Source organism: Carassius carassius, unplaced genomic scaffold (assembly GCF_963082965.1).
Source record: "Carassius carassius unplaced genomic scaffold, fCarCar2.1 SCAFFOLD_107, whole genome shotgun sequence".
NCBI lineage: Eukaryota > Metazoa > Chordata > Actinopteri > Cypriniformes > Cyprinidae > Carassius > Carassius carassius.
In genome coordinates, this window is record NW_026774996.1 from 47,803 (window position 1) to 67,114 (window position 19,312).

At 40.4% G+C, this 19,312-nt stretch overlaps 1 pseudogene; it reads right to left on the minus strand.

Annotated features, from left to right (window-relative positions):
• Window positions 1–12,151: 12,151 nt before the first annotated feature.
• Window positions 12,152–18,618, minus strand: LOC132134039 (cadherin-related family member 1-like; annotated as a pseudogene).
• Window positions 18,619–19,312: the final 694 nt, after the last annotated feature.

The following is a 19,312-nucleotide window of genomic DNA, read 5'->3' on the forward strand; positions in this document are numbered from 1 at the left end:
CTTAAAATTGGATAATATACAAATTGCCTTCGTATTATGTGCTGCTGCTAGGGGTGTATGCTTCCCCCATACATTCAAATGTTTGCATAAGCAGCTAAAGCAACATGCTTGTTGTATGCTTTCTTTCCGAGTTTGGGGATGCTTCCCCCATAAATATAGTATCAAGCAACATTTCTTATTGCTGGCCATTCAAATTGCATCAGTTGTGTTGGGGAGTTTTGGCATATGGTTGTTTTGGGGGTTTGTCTTGCTGCTCTCCCCGCTCTGTCCAAGCATGGCTTTATGGACAGGCGTGTGGAGTGTTGCCCAGAACATAACCATACCGCCAACACTAACTGTATGCAATATAATTGTCATAAAATATACTTGACAGAAGTGGTCCTGATTGAAGTCTATTTTTGAAACAATTGATAACAAAATTCTGTAAGACATAGTGCAGCACCTAAAATTTTCAACCTGCTGTCTTAACAAACTTCCCACATCTTTTTTTCAAAAGTGTGCTTCACTGCTTAGAAGCAGATCTTTTAGAAGTGGTGAACGCCTCACTTCTGGGACATTTCCAAACACCCTAAAAACTGCAGTTGTTAAGCCCCTCTTTGAAAAAGAGCAATCTTGATTAACACCATTTTGAGCAATTTTAGACCAATATCTAATCTTCCTTTTTATAGGCAAAATTATAGAAAAGGTCGTTTTTAATCAGCTGAACAAATACTTAAACTCAAATGGATACCTGGACAATTTTCAATTGGTTTTGGTTTCAGTCTGTGGATCACAGCACAGAGACAGCACTCATTAAGATAATAAATGATATTCGCTTAAATTGACTCTGGCAAAATATCGCTGCTGGTATTTCTAGATCTCAGTGCTGCGTTTGACACTGTCGATCATAACATACTACTAGAGAGACTGGGAAAACTGGGTCGGACTTTCTGGGATGGTACTCAAATGGTTCAGGTCATACTTAGAAGGGAGAGGCTATTATGTGAGTCTAGGAGAGCATAAGTCTAAGTGGACGTCCATGACATGTAGAGTCCCACAAGGCTCAATTCTTGCACCGCTCTTGTTTAGCCTGTAAATGCTTCCACTAAGTCAAATCATGAGAAGGAACCAAATTGCCTAACCCTAACACAGCTATGCTGATGATACCCAGATTTACCTAGCCTTATCTCCAAATAACTACAGCCCCATTTACTCCCTCTGCCAATGCATTGATGAAATTAATAGTTGGATGTGCCAGAACTTTCTTCAGCTAAACAAGGAAAAAACTGAAGTCATTGCATTTGGAAACAAAGATGAAGTTTTCAAGGTGAATGCATACCTTCACTCTAGGGGTCAAACAACTAAAAATCAAGTCAGGAATCTTGGTGTGATTCTGGAGACAGACCTTAGTTTCAGTATTCATGTCAAAGCAGTAACTAAATCAGCATACTATCATAAAAAAATGCCTTTATCACCAGCAGGGTGGACTATTGGCAACGATGCGCCAGTGGCGCCAGTGCACTCGGCATGCCGTCTCTCTTATGTGTTTCAGTCTGTAGTAACGTTACCTGTACTGTTTGTTCTCTGTGTGGTGTTGCACTGGTATCATGTAGACTCAGTGCTGACCTATGATCGCCAAGCCCTATTTAACATCAAATGTTGTATGGAAGCTGGTTACCTGAGAAACTGCCCAGTTCTCTACTCTCGCTCTCAATCCTCTTCCAATCATCCTGCGCCAGAGTGCGTTTACCAACTACCCTGCTGTGTTCCTCTTGTACGGAAACACCGCAGAAAGAGAGGTTGTCGAGGCGGTGTTCAAGTGAGAATTAGACGGGCGATTGCTTCCACCTTACAATTCTCAACCCAGTTTTCCCTGGATACAACATATTTGGAGGGGCATAACCTGGCGCGACGCTCCTGGGATTATATATATGCTTTTCATCTTCCAGTTTTCAGTGGTTCTTCTACCTCTGCTTTGCCGCGTTTATGACTTCACCGGAGAGGAGTGGAATATTTAAATCTTCGCCAACTGGATTTTGTTCAACTGGACCGGAACCCGGAACTACAGTCTCATCTCAGCATGGCCCTAGTCAATGGTAGGTCCGTGTGCAACAAGACTTTTATTTTAAATGACTTTTATACCGGACATAAGTTGGATATACTTTTCCTAACGGAGACATGGGCCTCTGCTGGTGAGTCGTCTGTTTTTGAAGAACTGTGTCCGCCGGACTGTTGTTTTATTAGTACACCACGATGTACTGGAAAGGGAGTTGCCATGGTTTTTAAACAAACCCTTAACATACGTCCCCTTTCTGTCGGGACTTATGCATCATTTGAGTTACAATGTATTGTGCTAGAGTTTGATTCCACTGCAGTGTTCTGTGCGCTTATTTATAGACTACCTAATTTTGACAGTACTTTTATATGAGATTTCTGTGAATTTGTAACTCATATCTTGCCATCATATGATCAGCTATTATTATTGGGAGATTTTAATATACATGTGTGCTGCCCAGGTCGACCCTTGGTCAGTGAATTTGGTAATATTGGAATTTTTTGGTTTTATGCAACATATAATTGGAGCAACTCATGTTCATGGTCACACTCTGGACCTTATTTTGACAAATGGTGTTGCTGTAGAAGATGTAAACATAGAATATGTCTCCTTCTCTGATCACAGCCCTATTGTTTTAAATGTCCATACTGAGAATTCTGCAGGTATGGAAAAACATCTGGGCTATTACGCTCGCTGTATAAACTCATCTATTCCTCCTCAGTTCAGTGAACTCTATCATGCTAACGCTGTTGAAGGATCTATTTTGAATGCTGTTGAGTCTTCCATTGGGCCTGATGAACTGACTTCTCTTCTCTATACAAATTGTTCTAATATTTTAGATGTTATTGCACCTTTTAAGTTAAAGTCACCCAGGCAGAAATCTTATTATTGGCTCGACGAAAATGCTCGCTCTCTTAGGCGGGCATGTTGTCAAGCAGAGAGGAAATGGAAACAGGATTCGTTAACTGTGTCTTGTGAGTTTTTCAAAGAATGTTTGTTTAACTTTCAGAAAGCTGCAAAATCAGCTAGGTCTAAGTATTTTTCAGATTTGATTAATACACACTCTCATAGACCTAGAATTATGTTTTCCACGATTAATTCAATAATTAATCCAGGTTGTCAGTTTCATGTGGAACCCTCAACTGAACGTTGTGAAAATTCTTTACAGTTTTTTTCAGAAAAAGTGTTAGCTAATCACTCCTCTTTCAGGTCAGTCACTGTTTTCGCTGGCAGGTCCGGCTTCCTTTTCTTGTTTTCAAAATGTTTCTTTGAGGGAACTCTGTGATTTGGTCAATAAGATGAAGAAAACTGCTTCTTCACTTGATGTCATTCCTTCTGAGATTATTAAGGCCTTTTTTTCTGAAATCGGGACTTCCATTCAGTCATTGATTAACTCGTCTCTAAGTGCTGGGGTAGTCCCGAAATGTTTTAAGCATGCTGTAGTTCAACCTTTGCTTAAGAAACAGGGTTTGGAGGAAAATTCCCTTGATAATTATCGGCCTGTTTCTAAGCTTTCATTTTTATCAAAACTTTTAGAAAAAGTTGTATATTCACAATTGATTTCCTTTTTAAATGCAGCTAAATAAACAGAACCTCTCCAATCTGGTTTCTCTGCCCATCATAGCACTGAGTCTGCTTTGCTTAAAGTATTCAATGACATTTTGCTTGCAGAGGATAGTGGTAAAATTTCAGTTCTGCAGCTTCTTGATCTTACAGCTGCTTTTGATACAGTTGATCATGATATTCTTCTCTGCTGGTTAGAAAATTTGTTTGGTATTGGGGGTATTGCTTTGCAGGGGTTTAATTCATATCTTACAGACAGGTCTTTTTCTGTTGAATTAGGTAAGTTTTCTTCATCTGTTGCTCCTATTATCTGTGGAGTGCCTCAAGGATCCATTTTAGGGCCACTCCTTTTTAATTTATATATGCGACCTTTGGGAGACATTATTAGGAGACACAATGTTTCATTTCATTTATATGCTGATGATACTCAGTTGTACATAGCATTGAAAGCCATTCAACCCTTATTGGCCTGCCTAGGAGATATCAAGAAATTACTTTCCAATAGCTTTCTAAGACTTAATGAAAATAAAACGGAAATAATTGTCTTTGGCCCCCCTAAGTTGAGAAGTGGTCTCATAAATGAGCTTGGCAAGCATTTCCCCTCAGTCTCCTCCCAGGTCAGAAATCTTGGTATCATTCTGGGCCCGGTTCCCCAAAACGTTCTTATCGCTAAGTAGTTCTTAACCTATTCCTTAACCTCTCTCTTAACCTTATGGCACGGTTCCCGAAACGTTCGTACGCTAAGTATATCTTCTGTAAGTCATACTTTCGTAAGGTTGGTCTGGACCATTCGTAGCTCTCTCTTAGCGTTATTTGAGCTCATGACGCTACTGTACAGCAGTCTTTAGAAACCAGCGCAGCGAAGTACAAGTCAAACTATGGTATGTTGACAATTTTGTGGCTCAACAATGATTTTCTGTTATTTTTTAAGACTCATAATAAATTATGTTCACAATGGATACAGGCCTATTTATGAAGTTGACTTTATGTGGTTACAGAACTAATAAGGTGGTAATTAGCCTAGGCTTTTTCATAATGTAATTAAAGCGAATTGGCAATCATTTTTTTGATAATTAAAATCTGGCAAACCATTTGGCTCTAAATGGCTAAGATCTTTAAATGGGTAAGCATGGTGGTGTCCAGTAAGCGACCAACTATCGATCCAACGTGTTCTTGTATTGAATCAAAGACGGAGTCAGACTCGGAGCCGTTTAGTCCATGTCAGTTTTTTTATTCGGCAAAACCTTAAGCCCTTTTGACATTTTGCCTGACGTGGCTATATTTAAAAAAAAATCCCCTCCCAAGACAACTCATTGTGGAGCAGCTGGACCTTCCCAGACCTGCGCTGGCCAGGCTAACACGGCGGAATTCTGCTTTAAGCCCTGAAGCCCAGCGCTACTTTTTTTTTTTCCTTTTTTTTTTTTTTTTGCTACAGAGAGATTCATCGAGGTCGTGGGACAGGGCTACAGCCTAATCAAGACCTCTGTGTGGAAGTGCGTCCACACTGTCACCAACACCCTTCTGCGCCATGCCGGGGATTGCATCCTGGTGGATGGCACTCATCCCTATCGCCAATCCATCAGTGAATGATCAGGCGTAGGCTACTTATCGCGAAAGGAAGACGCGGCCATAAATGTGCAGTTTATAGTGGACCATAGGGGTGTGATATCTTACCTGGTGGCAAAGTCCAGCAACACTTCAAGTTCCTCTGACAAGAGGCTTGGTGCCCTTTTTTACGTTGCTTCCCCAGCATATTTTGTATCTAACTCTCTCTCTCTCTCTCTCTCTCTCTGTTCATTGTAGATAGGTTGCTTTTTATTAAAAACATAAACCAATTGCAATCAATACCGCATTAAACAGAAGTAACTGCAGCTGCTTGCCAATCAATTCTAATTGTAAAGTACCTTGCCATTAATATTAAAGTGTATTATATAATTTTTATAAGTCGTTATACCCATGTCAAGAAGCGGCACAAGTGGCACAACGGGATGGATGATTAGCGAGGGATACCCGGTTTGTCTTACCATCACAACATATCGTGTGAACATTACTGACTCTTTGATTACTGACACTTTCCCCACTATCATTCTTGACGTCACTTCCTGTTTGTTGTTGGCGGCTGTACTGCGTTTGAGCTCCGTCACTATATTCTTTTCATTGACTATTTTTAACTCAAAAATCAATTTTATACATCATCGTTTCCGTTTATATAACGTGTGAATATATCCTCTATTGTATTCTACAACAAAAACAATCAGAGCGCCTCGCTATCACTAGTTTTATTTTGATCTCCCGGGTCCGCTATTAGCTTTTAGCCCGTTAGCATCAGCGGCGTGGTTGCAGCTAACTGCGCTAACATTGCTAATACTCTATTCACACACATTACCACTGCTGTACTCACTGTTACTTGCTTTAATGGCGGATGAATGTCTCCACTCTGTGCAGCTCGAGCTCGAGGCCGTGGGAAAGCAGATTCGCGACCTGGAGGTGAGGCAGGCCCAGCTGAGAGAGCGGAGAACCGCGCTGGAATCATCCCGGGCTGACGCTCACAAGTCCGGGGTAAGTATACAGCGATCTGCTAACAGTCCCACCACGTCTACTCCGTGTGTTTCTCTGCACAGGCCCGGTGCACCCAGGACGCGATCTTCCCAGATGTCCTTCACTGCGACGCCGGGACACCACGGACCCTGGGTGCATCCACAGCGGAGGACGCGAGCCGGGTCCCGGGCGACGACTTCTCCCCCTCCTGCCTTCGACATCTCCATCCGGAACCGCTTCGCTCCCCTCCGCGAGACAGGACGCGACGCTGTGATCATCGGAGACTCCATCGTCCGACACGTAAGTGCTACGTTAGCCGAAGGTAAAGTGCACACTCATTGTTTGCTTGGTGCTCGTGTTCTCGATGTATCTGCGCAGATACCCGCGATCCTGAAGGTCGACGAGAGCCCCAGAGCGGTCGTGCTTCACGCCGGGGTTAACGACACCACGCTGCGGCAGACGGAGACGCTGAAGAGGGACTTCAGCAGCCTGATCGAGACGGTTTGCAGCACGACGCCCGCGGCGACGATCGTCGTGTCAGGACCACTGCCCACGTATCGACGAGGACACGAAAGGTTCAGTAGACTTTTTGCTTTAAATTAATGGTTGTTGTCATGGTGTAAAGAACAGAAACTGCTATTTGTTAATAACTGGAATCTTTTCTGGGAGCGTCCTAGGCTGTTTCGCGCTGATGGATTACACCCCAGCAGAATCGGAGCGGAGCTGCTCTCTGACAACATCTCCAGGACACTTCGCTCCATGTGACTAGTAAGACAATTCTCTAATAACTATTATGATGAGTTTTGTTCCACCCGCTTAAATGATAAAAGTACTTGTGCTGTAAAAACTATTAAGACTGTGTCTGTTCCCCGAATAGTGAGGTCAAAATATAATGTAGGATCTAGAAAAAATCTTATCGTAATTAAACCAGAAAAATGTAAAGTAAATGAACAAAAACAATTTTTAAAGTTTGGGCTCATAAATATTAGATCACTCACACCCAAAGCAGTTATTGTAAATGAAATGATCACAGAAAATAGTTTTGATGTACTCTGCTTGACTGAAACCTGGCTAAAACCAAATGATTATTTTGGTCTAAATGAGTCTACTCCACCAAACTACTGTTATAAGCATGAGCCCCGTCAGACTGGTCGTGGAGGAGGTGTTGCAACAATATATAGTGATATTCTCAATGTTACCCAGAAAACAGGATACAGGTTTAACTCTTTTGAAATACTTCTGCTAAATGTTACACTGTCAGACATGCAAAAGAAGTCTAATGTATCTCTTGCTCTGGCTACTGTGTATAGACCACCAGGGCCGTATACAGAATTCCTAAAAGAATTTGCAGATTTCCTCTCAGACCTTCTAGTTACAGTTGATAAGGCGCTAATCATGGGAGATTTTAATATTCACGTTGATAATGCAAATGATACATTAGGACTTGCGTTTACTGACCTAATAAACTCCTTTGGAGTCAAGCAAAATGTCACCGGGCCCACTCATCGTTTTAATCATACACTAGATCTAATTATATCGCATGGAATCGATCTTACTGCTATAGATATTGTACCCCAATGTGATGATATTACAGACCATTTCCTTGTATCGTGCATGCTGCGTATAACTGATATTAACTATATGTCTCAGCGTTACCGTCTGGGCAGGACTATTGTTCCAGCCACCAAAGACAGATTCGCAAATAACCTGCTTGATCTATCTCAACTGCTATTTGTACCCAAAAATACACATGAATTAGACGAAATTACTGACAACATGGGCACTATTTTCTCTAATACATTAGAAGCTGTTGCCCCCATCAAATTGAAAAAGGTTAGAGAAAAACGTACTGTGCCATGGTATAACAGTAATACTCACTCTCTCAAGAAAGTAACTCGTAGTCTTGAACGCAAATGGAGAAAAACTAACTTGGAAGTTTTTAAAATTGCATGGAAAAACAGTATGTCCAGGTATAGACAGGCTCTAAAAACTGCTAGGGCAGAGCATATCCACAAACTCATTGAAAATAACCAAAACAATCCAAGGTTTTTATTTAGCACAGTGGCTAAATTAACAAATTACCAGACGCCACCTGATTCAAATATTCCACCAACGTTAAATAGTAATGACTTTATGAATTTCTTCACTGATAAAATAGATAACATTAGAAATACAATAGCGAATGTAGATTCTACAGCGTCTAACACTTCAGTTTCATCCATCGCACCCAAAGATAAACTGCAGTGCTTTACAAATATAGGACAGGAAGAGCTAAATAAACTTATCACTGTATCTAAACCAACAACATGTTTATTAGATCCTGTACCCACTAAATTACTAAAAGAGCTGTTACCTGTAGCCGAAGAACCGCTTCTCAATATCATTAACTCGTCGTTATCTTTAGGTCACGTCCCAAAACCATTCAAGCTGGCGGTTATCAAGCCTCTTATTAAGAAACCAAAACTAGATCCTAGTGTACTGGCAAATTATAGGCCTATTTCAAATCTTCAATTTATGTCTAAAATTTTAGAAAAAGTTGTGTCTGCTCAATTGAGCACCTTCCTGCATAAAAATGATCTGTATGAAGAATTTCAGTCAGGTTTTAGGCCCCACCATAGCACAGAAACTGCACTTGTTAAAATTACAAATGACCTGCTCCTTGCGTCAGATCAAGGCTGCATCTCATTTCTAGTCTTACTTGATCTTAGTGCTGCGTTCGACACCATAGATCATGACATACTCATAGATCGATTACAAAACTATACAGGTATTCAAGGGCAGGCTCTAAGATGGTTTAGATCCTACCTGTCCGATCGCTACCATTTTGTTTACTTAAATGGGGTGTCATCTCATTTATCATCAGTAAAATATGGAGTGCCACAAGGATCCGTCCTAGGTCCCCTTCTATTTTCAATATACATGTTGCCCCTTGGTAATATTATTAGAAAATACGGAATTAGCTTCCACTGTTATGCTGATGATACTCAGCTATATATTTCAACGAGACCAGATGAAACTTCCCAATTATCTAAGCTAACAGAGTGTGTTAAAAATGTAAAAGATTGGATGACAAATAATTTTCTCCAATTAAATTCGGATAAGACAGAGATATTAATTATTGGACCAAAAAACACCACACAGAATCTTGTAGATTACAATCTGCAACTAGACGGATGTACTGTTACTTCCTCTACAGTCAGAAATCTGGGTGTTATATTGGACAGCAATTTGTCTTTGGAAAATCATATTTCCAATGTTACAAAAACCGCATTCTTCCATCTTAGAAACATTGCCAAGCTACGAAACATGTTATCTGTTTCTGATGCAGAAAAGCTAGTTCATGCTTTCATGACCTCTAGACTGGACTATTGTAATGCACTTCTAGGTGGTTGTCCTGCTTCGTCAATAAACAAGCTACAGGTCGTCCAAAATGCAGCAGCTAGAGTCCTTACCAGGTCAAGAAAATATGATCATATTACCCCTATTTTACAGTCTCTGCACTGGCTACCTATTAAGTTCCGTATCAGTTACAAATTATCATTAGTTACCTATAAGGCCCTAAATGGTTTAGCTCCTGCGTACCTAACTAGCCTTCTACCACGCTACAACCCATCACGCACCCTAAGGTCACAAAACGCTGGACTTTTGGTAGTTCCTAGGATAGCAAAGTCCACTAAAGGAGGTAGAGCTTTTTCACATTTGGCTCCCAAACTCTGGAATAGCCTTCCTGATAATGTTCGGGGTTCAGGCACACTCTCTCTGTTTAAATCTAGATTAAAAACGCATCTCTTTCGCCAAGCATTCGAATAATGTATCTCTTAAATTGTGAGTGTAGTTGCATCTGCATTTTTATTCTTTAGCTTGGGTTAAACTAATTTTACTTTGTTGGATCAGCAGCTATGCTAATGATGTCTCTATTTGTTTCTCTGTTTCTGCTAGGATCTTCATCCCGTGGTAACTAGGATTTACACAAGCTCCAGTCTGGATCCAGAACACCTGAGAAGAGATGATGCTGACCCTCAGAGGACCCCAGATGATCCTAACCTTGAATCAACAAACAGAACTAACAATTATTGCTACATGTGTGACTGCATCCTATAATTACTATTTATTAATAATATTGATAGTTCATCATCTAGCTGACTACGTCTTGTATTATTATTATTATTATTTTTATTTTTCTAAAATCCTGTCAAACGTGCACAAACTACTAGCTACTACTAAATATTGTAGAAACATAATTTTCTGTAAAGTTGCTTTGTAACGATTTGTATTGTAAAAAGCGCTATACAAATAAACTTGAATTGAATTGAATTGAATTTGATAATTTAATTTATAGTCTATATTTTACTGATAACTTAAACTATGTTAAAATAAATGTTACTGTAATAATTTGAGGAATGTTTCATTTGCATAGAACGTGTAGTCTTTCTTAACGCTGTATTGCACCTTCGCGTAAAGTGGAAAATCGATTCATGAGCAATCGATGCCAACTAATTCAGCACCCTGACTTTGGACAGCGCTCTTGTAACGTCGGAAAGAAGCTTCCTAAGGGACACTTCGGGGAACACACTTAGAAACATCAACAACTTTGGTAAGATATATCTTTCGATGTCTTCTTAGTCTCTTTGTTTTACTGTATAATCTGTTTTGTTTTGTTCTGTTCATTTTATGTTTATCTTTGACTATGTTCAGCGCTTTGGTCAGCTTTGCTGTGATAAATGTGCTATATAAATAAACTTTACTTACTTACTTACTTACTTATTGTAATGGGCTCCTCACCGGCCTTCCCAAAAAGACCATTACACAGCTGCAGCTCATTCAGAACGCTGCTGCCAGGATTCTGACTAGAACCAGAAAATCTGTGCATATCACACCAGTCCTCAGGTCCTTACACTGGCTTCCAGTTACATTTAGGATTGATTTTAAAGTACTTTTACTCGTGTATATAAGTCACTAAATGACCTAGGACCGAAATATATTGCAGATATGTTCACTGTATAGTGTTATGAATATAACACTCAGATCACTAGAATCGAGTCAGTTAGAAATACCAAGGGTTCACACAAAACAAGGGGAGTCCTCCTTTAGTTACTATGCTGCCCGCAGTTGGAATCAGCTTCCAGAAGAGATCAGATGTGCTAAAACACTAGTCACATTTAAATCTAGACTTAAAACTCATCTGTTTAGCTGTGCATTTATTGAATGAGCACTGTGCAATGTCCGAACTGATTGCACTGATTGAGTTTTTTTTTTTTTTTTTATCATTTCCTAACTGTTCTTTAATTCATTTTAAGTAAATGTTTTAATAATTTTAAAAGTTTTAAAATTGCTTTTAAAAATGCTTGTTTTATTTTTCTTCATGATTATTTTACTTTCTTTTATTTAAAGCACTTTGATTTACCATTGTGTACGAAATGAGCTATATAAATAAACTTTGCACTTGAGTGTACAGAGATGGTTTGTGTATAAGGTAGATGTAAATAACCTATCAGCAAACAACAAAATGGTGTTTTAACTAGACTTTAGTGGAGTCAGCAGTTCGCTTGAAAAAAAAAAAGGATCTAATCCTAAAGTATCTATTTTGTTTTTAATTGTTTTCCATTGTTGGTGGAGTGTTATTTTGGTGTTCAGTCACTGAGGTGAGGCTACGCCAGGTCCTAAAGATGGCGGCCACAACTTAAAAGTCACGTTACTGAAATCCATGAATAGTAAAGCGAACTAACCGTGTCTATCTAGTCATGATGATGTATATACGTTTACATTTTTAGCAGGCAACTATTTTTACAGCTACATTATTGTTCAAGGCACGATTCATTACAATTAAAAATGATTAGTACATATAAATCATAAGTTTGTTGTTTTACACGCATGCACACAGACATTTTTTTTTATACAAAAGACATAGTCCTGAGATGTACAGTCCACTCATTTTAACCACAGCTGTCATTGTTTTTTTTTTGTCTGGCAGTGGCAACAGATATGCGATCAAATTTCTAATTTGAGTCTGTATTACGTTGATTCTGGTACCCAACATCACAACAAGTTCATATTTTAAGCTCCTTATGTTGCTGAATCTGTGCTGGGTTGAGTGGGCTGCCTCCAGCTCGATGTCCTTCAATCCCAAAAGATCTTTGAAAACCATCTGTGCTTTTGCTGGTCCTCCAACTGGAACTGCGGCTGCTGTTTCTGGAGGCCAGGGACCTGGACACTGTGGGGACTGACCGCAGCCGCTCGCTCGGCCGGGAGTGAACCGGAGGCGGAGGTGGGAGCACCGGAGCGCTGGGGGCTGACGGCTTGACTCTGATGCTGCTGTGGTTGTCGCTTGTCTCATCATCAGTGAAGAACCTTCCAAAGCTCTGGTCGCTCCATCTGAACTGTCCCCTGAAGGTCCAGCAGCACGACTCTTTGGGGCTCCTGCGACTGATGCGGCGTGCTGGCATGATCCTGTTGGACTTTGTGTTGCGAAAGTAGATGATGGTGGAGATCATAACTGTCACCAAAACCATCACGTAATGATGCTGACAGCTAGGCCAAGAGCTTTCATGGGATTGTTTCGGATCTGCATTAGAAAAGTAGCCATGGGTCCTTTGAGACGATTCTGAAAACACACACAAGTGTAAATAAGCACATGATGAACTTTCATTTTCTTCACATAAAGGTTACATATAGCCAAGTATGGTGACCCATACTCAGAATTTGTGATCTGCATTTAACCCATCCAAAGTGCACACACATACCCAGAGCAGTGGGCACCCATTTTATGCTGCGGCGTCCGGGGAGATGTTGGGGGTTCAGTGCCTTGCTCAAGGGCACCTCAGTTGGGGTATTGCCGACCCAAGACTCGAAACCAGAACTTTAGAGTTAGGAGTCAAACGCTCTAACCACTAGGCCACAACTTCCCATAAACCACAGTGATATACTATTTAATCATTACTACATAGTAGAAAAAAATACTTTGGATAAAATATGAAATACTTTGGTACTTCCATGGTAGTTCTATTTTTATACCAAGGAATTCACATCATAACTCAAAGTACTTGTGTTTTTGGACATTTACCATGATAGTAACATGGTATTCTCCTCAAACAAACAAAAAAAAAAAGCAGATTAAAAGATGCTTTGATCCAACAGCGCACACAATAATCCTGATGTATAAATGTCTCACCGCCTCCGTGATGTCGATTTTCACGACCGCTGTTGTACTGAAGGATGGAGAGCCTCGATCACGAGCCTGGACAACCACTGACCACTGGCAGTCTTTATTTTTGGTGATGTTCTGCACAATCTCCATAGACTTGATGTACGGGTTGAGCTTAATCTCTCCTGTGGATGTGTTAATGTCGAAGATGTTGTCTGGATCTGCTTTCATGATGGAATATTCAATTAGGTTATTGGGTTCCTCTGCATCCTCATCCACAGCCTGAAAACAAACCAGAATCATGTTAAAATAAGATCATTATATTCACAATCGCACCATCAGTGAAAATATTGTTCAGTTAAACTGCCAACACAGATGCAGAACTTTAAGCTGATTGTGGGATCATGGGAGTTCATGCCATCAGGCTCAATGCCAGATTTGGCTTTTGAATATTATTCTAATCTACTTGGACCTACAGTAAGACAGATGGCTGTCCACAAAATAACAGTTTTGTTGGAGAACACAAACCTCTATTTTCACTGCAGCTCCAATGATCATGGTCTTCTCCAGGAAGTTCTGGTTGAACTCTGGTGGGTGGTCATTTTGATCCAGCACCGTGACAAAAACCTCTTTGAGGCTGTATTTGCCCTCAGTGTCTTCAGCTTTCACATAGAAATTATATTTTGACTTCACTACTATTTGATGACGGGGTTCTATATATAAATAACCGTGAATGACATGTTGGTAGATAAAATCATTCTTACTGCCATACATTCAATATCCATACAATTTAGTTCAATTTCATTGCAGTTTATACAATCTTTAACATACATCAGTAATCCACCTCCTCTGCCAGTATTTCGATCTTTTCTAAAGATATTATACCCTGGTACTAAGTATGCTGTGTCAGGTGATGAGGCTGTCAGCCATGATTCCGACAAACAAAGGAAATCCAGATTTGAGTCCCAAACTCTGGAATAGCCTTCCTGATAATGTTCGGGGTTCAGACACACTCTCTCTCTGTTTAAATCTAGATTAATCTAGTGACTGCAGTTGTATCTGATCAAATGCGCGTTATTATTCTTTAGCTTGGGTTAAACTAATTAATTTTACTTGGTTGGTACAGCAGCTACACTAATTATGCCTCTATTTGTTTCTCTGTTTTACCACGGGATTTACACAACCCCCATCTGGATCCAGAACACCTGAGAAGAGATGTATGCTGACCCCTCAGAGGACCTCAGATGATGCTAACCCTGTAACAACATACAGAACTACCAAATATTGCTACAAGTGTGATTGCATCATATAATAATTGCTGTTAATAGTGTTCATCGTCTGGTTGAGTACGTCTTAATTTTTCATTTTGAACGTCTGTCATGCACATAAACTGACACTGATAAGCTACTACTAAATATTGTAGAAACTTAATTTTCTGTAAAAGTATGCTGTATGCTTTGCAATGATTTGTATTGTAAAAAGCATTATACAAATAAACTTGAACTGAATTTATTAAACTTGAGTGGATCTTAAGGATGGATTAGAGTCGCTCTGTTTAATGGCCATTTTAAAATCAAAATAAGCATGTGGTTGTGTGCCTGATTTTAAGAACTTGTCATCAAGTCTGCTTTATTCTTGTCAGTGTGACTCTTTACTCATGAAAATTAACAGTCACTTATCATTCACCAGAAAGCTGCTATTTTTCACACCATTATAATTTGCCTCCTGCATTGGGAAGAATCAAGGCATAAATTTACAGGTTTCATATTATCAGCATGTGTTCTACCTTGAGCTGTTAAATCGCTCGCTAATTGGGCCCTGACTCACCCGTGGGTGTGGAGACACTGTTTTTACTTCTCCAATCCCATTACAAGATTAGCCAGCTCCCTCACTGGAGTCTGTCTTTAAGCTGTTTTGTGCTTGTCCTTTAGTCCTTTACCGGCCTTACAAAAACAAGCAAAGCATCCAGATAGGGACGAGTGTGAGGTCATCTGTGCCACTTTTGCTGAAGTTTACCTCTAACCCTAAACTCAAGCAGATGAGTACAATTTTAGTGTCATATTGCCTTTTTCGAAAACCAAATTAGCTCCTACAGGGTCTAACCAGCACAACTGGTACTACCCATGATGTCAGTAGTTCGCAAGTGCCCTCACCCACCATGATTGAAAACACTGTGTAAACATAATGTAAACATTGTCAACTTATTACGCAAGTATGATGAACAGTGATAGATGGAAGGACTCTGAAGTGAAGGCACTTGAAGCAAATATAGCACTGCCAGTTGTCATTTGAGAGTCTTAGTCCTCCTTTCTGTTCTTTAAATCACTTTATCTATATGTCGACATTCCATTTACATTATTGTGAAACCCACGGGACACAACAAAAACATAGCTGCGATCACAGCGTCCTCAGTCCTCCTGTTGTTGAGGTTGTTCTTCTTTGTTTTCGATGTTGAATGCCATGCACAAATGTTGTTGCTGTCGGCCAACTTACATTCCTTCCTAGTACACGCTGTCAGTGCAAATGCAACCCTTTAAATGATACTGGAAAATAGCTCATCCCAGAAAATCATTCCAGGGGGAAGTTGTGGCCTAATGGTAAGAGATTTGGACTCGTAATCCAAAGGTTGCCAGTTTGAGTCTTGGGCCCACAAGGAATTGTAGATGGGGGAGTAAATGTACAGTGCTCTCTCCACCTTCAATACCACAACTGAGGTGCCCTTGAGCAAGACACCAAACCACAACGGTTCCCTGGGTGCCGCAGCATAAATGGCTGTCCACTGCTCTGGCTGTATGTGTGTGTGTGTGTGTGTGTGTGTGCACTTTGGATGGGTTAAATGCAGAGCATGAATTCCAAGTTTGGGTCACCATATGTATGTCACTTTCACATTTTTTTTTAACTTTAGTACTGTTCATTTAGTTCTGGAACTAAAGCAGTGCAAAATGGCAGATTGTGAAAATGTTTGAAGACATTGATTTTGGTCCCTTTCTGTTTGAGCTAAATTAAGATATATTTTACTTGCAGAAATATCAAGCTGTTATTTGCAGAGTGATACCCATTATTAATTAAAACTTAATCTAAACAGATATCTAAACAAAATTGTATCTCCGTTATTAGACCTCTGAATATGGCGCTGCATAATAGCCAGAATCACTGATTTAAAGCCCGTAATGTTCAATACTGAGGTCTGTACTCACAGATCAGTGCCAGAGCCATAGATGGAATATTTCACTTCTCCCCAAAGCCCTGAATCCCGGTCAGTCGCCTGGAAAAACACCAGATACACATCAGTGCTCAAACACAGACACAGAACAAACCTAAATGCACCAGATGTCCAACATTAGACCTGGAGCTGCAAGATTACCTGTTTCAGATAGCTCATTATTTTCTGTTAAGCATCATTTCAAGCTGCTCACAGTCACTGAGACAATGTTGGAGCCTCCTGGGGAATTCTCAGGGATCCTGGCGATGTAAAACTCAGAGGAGAACTTTGGAATGTTGTCATTTGTGTCCAAAAAATTGATGACGATGTCCGCAGTGACACTGAAGCGCTCGGGAGTGTCGATCTCCACCGCTAACAGCTGAGAAACCGCACACACACTCCTCAGAATAATAAATCAGATAAAAGATAACCTACTGTCAGTGTGATCAGGATCAGACCTTGAAAGTTAAGAACTTTAATTTTTCATAGTCGATGGCCGACAAGTTTTCCACAGTGATGGTGAGTTGGGCTTCATTGAGAACCGTCTGAGGAACCACACGGAGAACTCGAGAGGGTCCTACCAACAGCACATTTGCACATTGTCGTCTTTGTGGTTTGTGTGAAATGTGAAGGACTGAAAACAATACAGCACTACTGCGTTGTTCTTTTGTTGACCTGCAGTTAAATTCTTTCACTTTTAGTATTTATAGCTTAATGTCATTCATCTTATCTAAATGTAATACACCTCTCTGACTCTGATTGCTAACCCTGGGTGTATATGTCCGATGAAAGCAGCAGTTTAATGTGTTAGTGTTCACTGAGCACCTGGTCCGACTCGTTGACCGTGATCTTCAGGCCACAGAGTATCTCTCCTTCTGGTGGATGCTCGTACACGGTCAGCTCGAAGTGGTTCTGCTGGCCGTTCTCACCGTAGAAAGTGTGCGGGTGGTTGTTGAGTTCCACCGCACGAATAGTGACTGTGGTCACACTGTAGTCAGAAAACCTGTCAGGTCCAACCTCTGCAGCCTTGATTTACAATAAAAAAGTCTTATTAGGCCATGTGTGATGCTATTTAGAAATACTTACTCAAGCTTTAGTGATATTTGTATCATAAATATAGACAACCTTGACTTTTATCTAATATAACTAATTCCTCAGCTGTACAGGAAATGATGTCAAGCTGATACAGCCGCTCGTGCTGTTAATGCTGAAGAAGCCGTCGCTGCCTTTGTGAACAGAAGAGAGCACCTCCACCTTTTATGTGGCACCTCTAAATAAAAATCTCTGTAGATTTCTTGAAAAATTATTGAATAGAATCACAATGTAGGTTTTACTTATGCTGTAATTTTTTATTAATTTTTAAAATTGAATTAGATATTAAATAATTTCACACTTACTGGTAAAGAGACTTCATACATTTACATTTTACATTTACATTTAATCATTTAGCAGACGCTTTTATCCAAAGCGACTTACAAATGAGAACAATAGAATAGAAGCAGTCAGGTCAACAAGAGAACAACAACAGTATACAAGTGCCATGACAAGTCTTTTTTTGTTTTGTTTTTTTTTATATATAAAATGAAAAGACAAGAAAAGGAAAAGTGCTAGTGTTAGTTGGTTAAGTACAGGTGAAAAAGATGAGTCTTTAGATGTTTCTTGAAAATGAGTAAAGACTCAGCTGTTCGGATTGAGATTGGGAGGTCATTCCAGCAGCTGGGCACAGTCCAGGAGAAGGAGCGTGAGAGTGATTTTGAACTTCTTTGGGATGGTACTACAAAGCGTCGATCACTTGCAGAGCGCAAACTTCTGGAGGGCACATAAGATTTAACCAGTGAGTTTAGGTAAGTTGGTGCCGTGCCAGTGGTCGTCTTGTAGGCAAGCATCAGTACCTTGAATCTGATGCGAGCAGCTACTGGTAGCCAGTGTAACCTGATGAGAAGAGGAGTAACGTGAGCTGTTTTTGGCTCATTGAAGACAACCCTCGCTGCTGCATTCTGGATCAATTTGCATACACAAATCCAAAATATGGAGTACCAACAAACACTGGAGGAGAATCCTGGGTATCAAGGACATTGATGGTTATGATGGCTGTGGAGGTCATAACCTGGTATATTCCATCTTATTTACCTGCGCCATCCTGAAACAGACCAGCTCTGAGGATCTGGTACTTGCTGTCTGAATCATGAGGACATTTTTCTCATCTTTGGACTTCATGTGGACTTTACTGTTACAAGATTAATGCCTTTACGATAGTTCAACGCAAACAAGTTTGTCCATTTCACAGGACAGAGGAGATTTCACATGGTTGAGTCTGTTGTTCACCTTTGCAGCCACAGTGACAAAACTAGTCCTAAGAAAAGCTCGTAGTCCAGCGATTCTCCGTGTCTGATGCGCAGGACTCCACTGTGACTGTCGATGGTGAACTTAGTGCTGGGTGTCGACTGCAAATGAAATGACAACTGATGAAGACGTTTCCTGAACATACTGTATAATGCAGAGATTCTTAAATCTGGCCCATGAGATTTACTTTCCTGCAGAATTTAGCTCTAACCCTAATCAAACACACCTACTCTTTGTCTTGAGGATCATTATAAAATCACAGGTAACAGGTATCAGGGTTGGATCTAAACTCTGCAGTGCATTAGCCCTCCAGGGCAACATTTGATGAACCCTGATTTCTCAAGTTCTCCTCGCAGATAATAAAGCTAAAAGAGTAGTATGCTATTTGGCGTGTTGCTCAGGGAGAGAGCTCCGAGCTCTGCATCGGCCTGAACGCTGAACGCTGAAGAGTTGGAGTGGTGTAGGGATGCTGAAAGACTAGAGAATGAAG